This window comes from Engraulis encrasicolus, chromosome 13 (genome assembly GCF_034702125.1).
Source record: "Engraulis encrasicolus isolate BLACKSEA-1 chromosome 13, IST_EnEncr_1.0, whole genome shotgun sequence".
NCBI lineage: Eukaryota > Metazoa > Chordata > Actinopteri > Clupeiformes > Engraulidae > Engraulis > Engraulis encrasicolus.
Window position 1 is genome coordinate 34,490,166 of NC_085869.1, and position 10,000 is coordinate 34,500,165.

Sequence of the window (10,000 nt, forward strand, 5' to 3'; positions counted from 1 at the left end):
AGAAGGGAACTCGAATCAACGTGAAACTTTGAAGGGAAGGACACGAGCTGAAACGAAAATGCAGACGGCTAACCGTGAGGATGATGGTGACGAAGGCGTTGCTAACGCCATTGCTCAAAATGTTACAGAAAAGATTAGCGCGCTAATGGAGCTGAAATTCGCCGAGTTACAATCCTCTCTACACGGGCTGAATAACCGCATCGACGAAAATGCCACTAGGATAACAGATGCTGAAACGCGCATTTCGGAGTGTGATGACCGCACAAGCTCTCTCGAGAGAAAGGTTGCCGAACTTGAGAAAACTGTGAAACTCCTGGATGCCCGTGTATTGGATGCTGAAAACCGTAGCCGCAGGGACAATCTACGCATCACAGGTCTCAAGGAAGGCACGGAGGGAACCCAAGTAGTTGAATTCTTTGAAACCTGGCTACCAGAAGTTTTGGGACTGAAAACAAAGAATGGTCGTATTAAGATTGACAGGGCGCACAGAGGCAGAGCGCCTGTGCCACCGCAGCCCGGTTATATCCGACCTGTCATTCTGAAATTGCACAACTTTAGGGACAAGGGGAGGATTCTGGCGGCCGTCAAGGACAAGGAAGAAGTTATCTACGATGGGACGCAGGTTTACATTCGCGCAGACCTATCACCCCGAGTGAAATAAGCCAGGCGTCAGTTCAACGCTGCGTGCGAGGAACTCATCAATAGGGATGTACGGTTCCAAATGCGCTTCCCGGCTACGCTTCAGTTCTCTCTCGACGGAAAGGACTATTCCTTTGAGTCTTCAAAGAAAGCGGAGAAGTTCCTCAAGGTTTGAGTGTGACCCTCCAGATGTTTACTAGTAGTTATAAGCTACTGCCCTTTCACCTGAACAAGTAAATTAAGCTACGGGATGTCTTGACTCTGTTTAATAGCCCATTAACTTACCCTTTTCTGCTGAAATTCTGGCATTGATTTTTTTCTTTTTCTTTTCTTTCATATACGTTTTCTGAAGGGGAGTTTACTTAGTTTTTTCCTCTACCTGCCGTCACTAGGCTATTTCTTTATGGCTCTGGCCCTTTGCATGTGTTTATAAAAAAACAAACAAAAAAAAAACAGTTGGCTTGGTACAATTAATGACTATAGCATGATGCTCCCTCTTATTTTATTTTGTTATCTAGCTTATTTTTCTACTTAGTCTGCCAGGCTTCAGGTATACCATTTGACTGTGATGGGCTATTATTGGACTACACTACTTTCCCAGTAGCCTGTTCATTTGACACCTGTATCATTTATTATATGCACTATATTTTGAATATGCGGTTTTATTGCTTTACCTTTAGTTGGCCAGCGGGGTTGGGGGGGGTTGTGGAGAATGTGTGTTAGTGGGGGAATGGATTTAGGTCTTTCTTCTGCTATCTTTTTCTCTCTTATTGATGGAAAGACACCGCTCTGCGTCACTTATCTCAAGTATTTGATTGCCATGCGATGGCAGCTTTTCTTTTTCTTTTTCTTTATATGTGGGGTGAGGGTTGTTCTTTATTGGGATGCGCGCCATCATTTGGGGATGGACCTCTACAGGCAATTATTTATTTTTTCTTATTCTTTTATTTTTTGTACATGCATTTATGTAGGCTACTGTGCTCCTAACCTTAGACTTAAACTGGCACTATATTTAACCAACAATTACTTTACTACCCACATGCCTTCATGCACATGTTTAAATATAGACTATTATGAGTAATATCAAAATTATTTCACTTAATGTGAAGGGCATTAACCATGTGATTAAAAGACAGAAAATTCTCTCATTCCTGAAGAGGGAGAAATGCCAGGTAGCGTATCTTCAGGAGACTCATCTTTCTGACTTAGAACATGTGAAGTTAAGAAGGAGCTGGGTGGGCCAAGTGTTTTACTCCTCATACAACTCCAAAAGCAGGGGGGCAGCTATTCTTTTACATCGCAGCCTGCCTTTTACCCTTGAGAAAACAATAAATGACAAAGAAGGCCGCTATGTTTTACTATCAGGGTACTTATTTGGGGAGCATGTTAGTTTTGGTTGTGTATATGCCCCCACCGTTTATGAAGCATCTTTTTTTCAACAACTTTTTTCAGACCTGGCTTCACTTCCCTCTTCTTACTTGGTCTTGGGAGGTGACTTCAACTGCTTGCTTAATCCAAGCATTGATGCCTCACCGCCTCGTTCAACTTTGTCTAAGAAAAGTACAGATTTACTTGATTTAATTAAAGACTCAGACTTATATGATGTATGGAGGACATTGCACCCTTTAGACAAAGACTATACTTTTTTTTCCATCCCCCACCAATCTTTTTCTAGAATAGATTTTTTCCTCTCTTCAAGGTCTGTTTTGAGCAGAATAGTGAGCTCTACAATAGGCATCCAGTCTATTTCGGATCACTGTCCCATAGCCATAACAATTTCACCTCCTTATAGGGACCCTTCCTTTAGGCACTGGCGACTGAGCCCAGTCTTACTTCAAAAACAGGACTTCATTGCTCTTATAACTGCAGAAATTGGTCACTTTTTTGCTGAAAATAATACACCTGGAATCAGCCCTGCCACCCTGTGGGAGTCCGCCAAGGCATATATACGTGGGTCAATTATCTCTTACTCCTCAGCTCAAAAAAGGGATGCTATTAAAAAACAATTGGAATTGGAAGAAATTGTGAGTGACCTTCAGGCTCAGCTCAAGCGCTCTTATAACACTTCTTTGGCAAAGCAGTTAGAAGCAGCCCAGTCAGCTTTAAATCAGTTGTTAACCCATAAAGCAGAAACACAAGTATTCTTTGCAAAACAGAGGTTATTTGAAGCTGGCAATAAGCCTGGCCGGCTCCTTGCTCGCCTTGCTCGTGGCATTAATGAACCAAATGTGATTCCCTCTCTAATAGACAAACATGGATGTAGGCACTTTAAATCAGCTGATCTAAATAAAGCCATGAGATCTTTCTATGAGGAACTATATAGTTCAGACTGCATATCCTCTTCAGAAGGCCGATTTAAACTTTTGGACAGGTTAGAGCTACCACATTTATCTGATGATCAAAAGGAAGCATTGAACAGGCCAATTAGCAGAGAAGAAGTTATTGATACCATTAAAAACCTTAAAGGAGGCAAAGCCCCTGGCCCAGATGGATTTGGTCCTGATTTTTACAAGACTTTTGGTGGACTATTGGTTGACCCCCTCACAAATATGTATTTGGATTCTTTTGACAAAGGCTGTCTGCCCCCTACTTTAAACCTTGCCCACATCTCAGTCATTTTGAAGAAAGGAAAGCCACCGGACCAATGTGGGTCTTACAGACCTATTAGTTTAATATCAGTGGACAGTAAGATCCTTTCCAAACTCCTGGCCAAACGACTGGAGAATCTGCTCCCAGTACTTATAAATTCCGATCAGACTGGTTTTATTCGTGGACGTCACTCTCTCAGTAATGTAAGAAGGTTATTGAATATTGTTCAGTACACATCTCAGAGGAAGATGAAAGCTCTGGCGATCTCCCTTGATGCAGAGAAAGCCTTTGACAGGGTGGAAATGGGTTACTTATTTGATATAATGCAGAGATTTGGTTTGGAAGGGGATTTTCTTAAATGGACTAGAACAATATACCACTCTCCTACTGCTGCTGTCATAACCAATGGTCTACGGTCGGCACCCTTTTCAGTGGCTAGAGGCGTGCGCCAAGGCTGCCCAATTAGCCCACTGCTTTTTGCTTTAGCTTTAGAACCTTTAGCAGAACTCATAAGGTGCCATGTTGATGTGAAGGGAATAGAGCTGGAGTCCAGGGAGCATAAAATTGCCTTATATGCTGACGACATCCTTTTGTTTGTAACATCTCCTGAAACGTCCATCCCTGCTATTATGAATATATTAAACGAATTCAGTACTATCTCAGGATATAAGATTAATTATGATAAGTCCGAAGCCATGCCACTTGGAACTCTGACTAATGCAGATGTTTGGATGATTTTCCTTTTAGATGGTCAGTTTCTGGTTTCAAATATTTAGGTGTTAAGGTTGGCCCAAATTTGAGGGAACTGTGGAGACTTAACTTTGCCCCAGTTTGTACAGCTATCAAGAGAGATCTCGAACGATGGCATAACTTGCCTTTATCCATGTTTGGACGAGTTAGTCTTGTGAAAATGAACGTGCTTCCCCGCCTGTTATATCCCCTACAGATGCTTCCTATATATCTCACCAAGAAAGCCAACAAGGACATTGAAAGGGCCATATCAAGGTTCATTTGGCAAGGCAAAAAGCCAAGACAAAGGTTTAAACTGTTGCAACTCCCCACGCACATGGGTGGTCTGTCTGTGCCCAATCTTATTTTCTATAACTGGGCCTGCCATGCCCAACATCTCTGGGTTTGGCTACACACGTACATTAGGAATGAGGCATGTGTCGATTCCTGGGCCTGCTCTCCACATAGTCCTTGGAGCTTAACTACCTGTGATGTTGCGAACATAAAACATGAGGTAAAACACAATCCCATTATTTACAGTAGTATCAGAGTTTGGCGTGATATAACAAAATTTTTAGGAAGAAAGAACATGAAATCTCCATTGTCTCCCATTACTCAAAACCCTGATTTTCCAGCTGGTGTTGGGCCATCTGTCTTTTCCATTTGGCGAGACAAGGGGATCCATGTACTTGCAGACTTATTCAGAGATAGCTCACTAATGTCTTTTCAGCAGTTACAAGAATTATATGACATCCCTAGGACTCATTTTTTTGGTTATTTACAAATTAGACATTTTGCTTCCTCTCTGACAAACGCTCCCCTTACGAGTCTACCTCTCAACGACCCAGAAAGGTTCCTCTTTATACGTAAGAATCCTGAACATTTTGTTTCTGCCTTTTATTACACTCTTACCTCCTCTGATGTTTATGAGCTCCCCAATATTGCTCACAAATGGGAACAAGATTTGGGCTGCGAGTACATAGAAGATGACTGGAAAGTGGCCATAGAGTTAGTGAGATCTATATCTACATGTAACAGATATAAGGAGACTCAGTACAAAATACTCCATAGGCTTCATATCACCCCGGTTATTTTGCATAAAATGGATAAATCATTCTCCCCTCTTTGTATTAAATGCCATTCTCAAAGGGCAACCTATTTTCACTGTTTCTGGGAGTGCAAATTTATCTCCCGTTTTTGGACTCATATTGCTAAAATAATTTCTGAGATACTTCAATTTGAGATCAAGAAAGACCCTTGTGTCTTCCTGGTAGGTCTGCCCTCTAGAGAATTCCAACTCTCTGCATCTAGGTATACACTTCTTGAAAAGCTCCTTCTCATTGCCCGGAAGTGCATTCTGCACAAGTGGATAAAAGAGTCCCCTCCAACTGTTACCTTATGGTACAAGGAGATTTTCAATACTCTTAGACGGGGAGGAACGGTAGCCTACCATGCACCCCCCCCACAACAAAACGCCATATGATTTTTTTTGATCGTCAAGATGCCCTGAATAAGAATTTGAGTGGTAACAGTAATATAACTCATTCCTACTATACTCTTGTACATCATATTGTATATGACTCCAGTACGTTCTACACGTTTTAGTTCTATGTAGTAGTAAACTGCCAAGGCCTCTACAGCCATTTTGCAGTTGGTTATCATAGCTTGTTATGTACCATATGAAAGCTTGGAGTGTGTAGTTTATGAATATTACATATGTATAGTGTAGGCCTATCTATGACATTTGGGAAGATAGACTTGGTTTATGATATGATGTTTGAGAGCTCTGATTTTTTTCGATTCTTTAAATGACTCCCTTCCACAATGTTAGCCAATTATGATATATTAAAATATTGTTGTTTTTAAATTATTTAAAGGGTTTTGAGAATTAATTAGCGCATCATAATTAGGAATGGGATTTATCCGCCCTCCAAAACTGCTTTGAAATAACTGACTGTGATATTTTAAACAAGTTGCCATCAACAACAACCAAATAGACATTGAGGAGTATAAATATACAGTCACATCCTACATCACCAAATGCATAGACGACGTCACAGACACAAAAACAATCACTCGAGCCAACCAGAAGCCATGGCTGACAGGGGACGTCCACAGGCTGCTGAGGGCTAGAGACAAAGCCTTCAGAGCTGGGGATAAAGCAGGCCTGAAAACAGCTATGGCCAACTTGTCACAAGGCATTAGAAAGGCAAAGCAAGAATACACACAAGCAGAGATGCACGGAGCCTATGGAAGGACATCCAAGCTATCACTGACTACAAGCCATCACCTCGGAGCTGCAAAAACAACACATCCCTGCTGAACGATCTCAACAGCTTTTTCACACACTTCGAGGAACAAAACAAGACCCACCCACAGAATACCTGTGTCTACCTGTTGATAGCATGAAGAGGGCTCTCAGGATCAACCCCCACAAAGCAACAGCCCCAGACAACATCCCTGGACGGATGCTGAAAGACTGTGCTGAGGAACTAAAGCATGTCTCCACTGACATCTTCAACACCTCACTACAACAAGCCATTGTCCCCTCCTGCTTCAAAGCCGTCACCATCATATCGGTACCAAAGAAGTCATCTCCATCCTGATTCAACGATTGACTTCAGCTCAGCATTCAATACCATCATACCCCAACAGCTGATATGCGAACTGGACAATATGGGCCTCAGCACCTCCCTCTGCAACTGGCTGCTAAACGTCCTGTGCCAGAGACCACAAGCAGTGCATGTTGACAACAACACTTCGGACACCATCACGCTGAGCACAGGAGCTCCACTAGGGTGTGTGCTAAGCCCTTTACTCTTCACCCTGCTCACACACGACTGCAAAATATCCCACAGCACCAACCACCTGGTGAAGTTTGCAGATGACACAACCCTGACGGGTCTCATCACCAACATTGATGAGAAACACTACAGGACAGAGGTGGACCTCCTAGCCAAGTGGTGCAGTGACAACAACCTCCTACTGAATGTCAGCAAGACAAAGGAGATTGTTGTCAACTTCCAGAAAGGTCACCACCAACTCCTGCCACTGACCATCGATGGTGCTGCTATGGAGAGGGTGAGCAGCACAAAATTCCTTGAAGTACACATCAGCGAGGACCTCTCCTGAACCACCAACACTGCATCACTGGCCAAGAAAGCCCAGTAACGCCTCTACTTCCTGCGCAAACTGAGGCATGCCAGTGCCCCACCAGCCATAATGACTACCTTCTACAGAGGAACCATTGAGAGCATCATCACCAGCTGTATCACTGTAAAGTGCACTGTGGTGGTAGCAGTGAGAGTGAAATTGAAAGTGATTGGTCAAGCACAGACAATGACAGTAGCAGTAAATGAACTTTCCGCCTTGGACTATACCTTTCCCCAAATGTTCAATAAACTTTATTTATGATTCAACCGGTTTCCTTCTATTGGGGTCTTGTGGTCTTGCGCACCAACTTGCATGGACTGTGACAGTGACACAGGCCGTACAGATTGCAACATTGTCAATAGTTCAAGTAGTTAGTGCTTACATCACATTAGGGTTTGGACATTTCCAAATTGTTAATATATTTCCTTTTAAGGTCTTTATGTAAGAATTGGTCATTTAAAGAATCAAGGGGAAAAAACCCAGAGCTCTCAGACATCATACCACTAAACCAAGTATGTTATAAGTACACCAAATGTTATAAGTACACCAAAATATGACAATGTTCATAAACTACATACTCCAATGTTTTATATTGTATATAACAAACTATGACAACCAACTGCAAAATGGCTGTAGAGGCCTTGGCAGTTTACTACTACATAGAACTAAAACGTATAGAGCGTACTGTGGTCATATACAATATGATGTAAAAGAGTATAGTAGGAATGAGTTATATTACTGTTACCACTCAAATTCTTATTAAGGACATCTTGGAGGTTCAAACAAGTCATGTTGAACCTTGGAAAAGTGGTCTAGATCCAGACATCATAGCGCAATGTAATCACAGAGGAACTGTGTCACTGATGTTGGTTGCTAAGGAAGATGCTTTGCCTAGCAACCGTTGCTATGCAAAAAGCTACACCAAATACAGTTTAATATATGTATACTGCAGACTCCAAGCTTTCATATGGTATATCATAAGCTATGATAACCAACTGAATCATGGCTCTAGAGGACTTGGCAGTGTACTACTAGAATGCATTGAGCATTCTGGGGTCATATACAATATGATGTGAAAAGTATAGTGGGAGTGAGTTATATTACTGTTACCACTCAAATTCTTATTCAGGACATCTTGACGATCAAAAAAAATCATATGGCGTTTTGTTGTGGGGGGGGGTGCATGGTAGGCTACCGTTCCTCCCCGACTATCTCCCACACGAACGCTTACAAGCTGCTGTTAAGGGACGGGATGGATATTTTTTGAAAATTTGGTCCCCTTTCTTAGACTATCTCCCAGACGACCTAGGATGCCTGCTTAGAAGGGGAGAAATTAGTGCCTTTATGCGCCAAAACCCCACTTCTGTTTAGCTGATACCTACACGTCAGGTGGGGGGGAAATAGGAGAAAAAAAGGTTGTTTGATGCACTTTGCAATTTTGCATATTTTGCCATTATATTTTTCCAGTTTGGAGCCAGCCAATCTCTGTCCTGTTATATTTGTAGTTTTTTTTTGTTTTAGTTTTTTTTCTCTCTATTTATGTTTTTCTTACTTTCACCATATGTCTGTATTTTCTTTTATTATTACTTTATGTTTTTATTATTATTATTTTGTTTCATTGTGTATTTCTCAATGTCTGTAGTGGGCGCATGGGGGAGGGGTGGGTGGAATGTTATGTAGTGTTGTTGTTTCTTACTTAAATTCAATAAACAGTTATGAAAAAAATAAAAAATAAAAAAAAAAAATGTGACTACAATACCACCAGAGACGAAAACCAATAGGAAGCATTTTTGTTAATATGTCACTGAAACATTGAAAAAATAATTACCTGCTATTTCGCAAGTCGACCCTCATCTCAGCTGCTCCGCGTCTCTCGCCTCCCCTCCCTCACTATAGGCTACACGCAGACGTCGGACACCCGTGACCTCTTTTTAACAGCAGTAGCCTACTTTTCAGTGCAATCCTGGCTGGAAAAAGTATTGTTGCCCATTTATCCATGACGAAGAAGTGTATGCAGTCATGAAATAGTGGCGGTGCTGTCGCACAGTAGCAAACATCTTACGTTACATTTTTGCGCAACTTCTCCACTCTCCCCTGTCGCTTTCATGAGCATGCTACCCGACGGTCGTTGTCTGATCTTTTTTCAATGTTCGCTATGTTTGTAGTTTAAGGGTCTATGTCTATGCGTAGGCACAAGCCTTCTGATAACAATCACTGTAGTGCCGATCGCAAAGGATTCTGAAGTGTGGATAGGAAGTGAACGGCCCTTCCACGCTTTCACTGTGTTATTGCAATAAAGTCTTGCGAATCCATGCAACCATGCACACAACCATGTCAACGAGAGCGTGTATGCCATCACAACTTTGCATCAAACAAATAATATGCAACAGCTTGCAATACGAGCACGAGAGAGAGAGAGAGAGAGAGAGAGAGAGAGAGAGAGAGAGACGCGTCTTCCAACAGGTGACATTGTAGCCTAACGCTTGCATACAACCTGGCTATTGTACCCCGCGACGCTCTTCATTAGCCTACTGGTAGGCTATTAATACCCAAGTATTTTTTCATAACGCGCAGTCCCGTTTTCCCCCGAAGTCGTTCTAAAATATCGACAGAGATTTATGAGTGTCGCGGCCATGATTTTTTTCACACATTGGACTCACTGGCTTATAAGACGCTTTGACAGTTTTTGACAATATTTTATTATTGTCAATATTTTATTATAGGAAGTGTGTTTCTGAATCTCTCTCTCTTTTGTCTTAAGCCTGCTTAGACTGATTGTGGTTTTCAGTTACCAAAAAAATCCAGAAAGGGGTGCAAAATCTTTGCAAAAAAATGAGAAAATGCCGCAAAATCTTTGCAAAAAATGAGAAAATGCCGCCACAAAATCAGA

General features: G+C 41.9%; 1 protein-coding gene across 1 annotated transcript in view; it reads right to left on the bottom strand.

Annotated features, from left to right (window-relative positions):
* Nucleotides 1-10,000, bottom strand: part of abcb6b (ATP binding cassette subfamily B member 6 (LAN blood group) b) — a 102,854-nt gene that overhangs the window by 74,998 nt on the left and 17,856 nt on the right. The window lies entirely within an intron of this gene.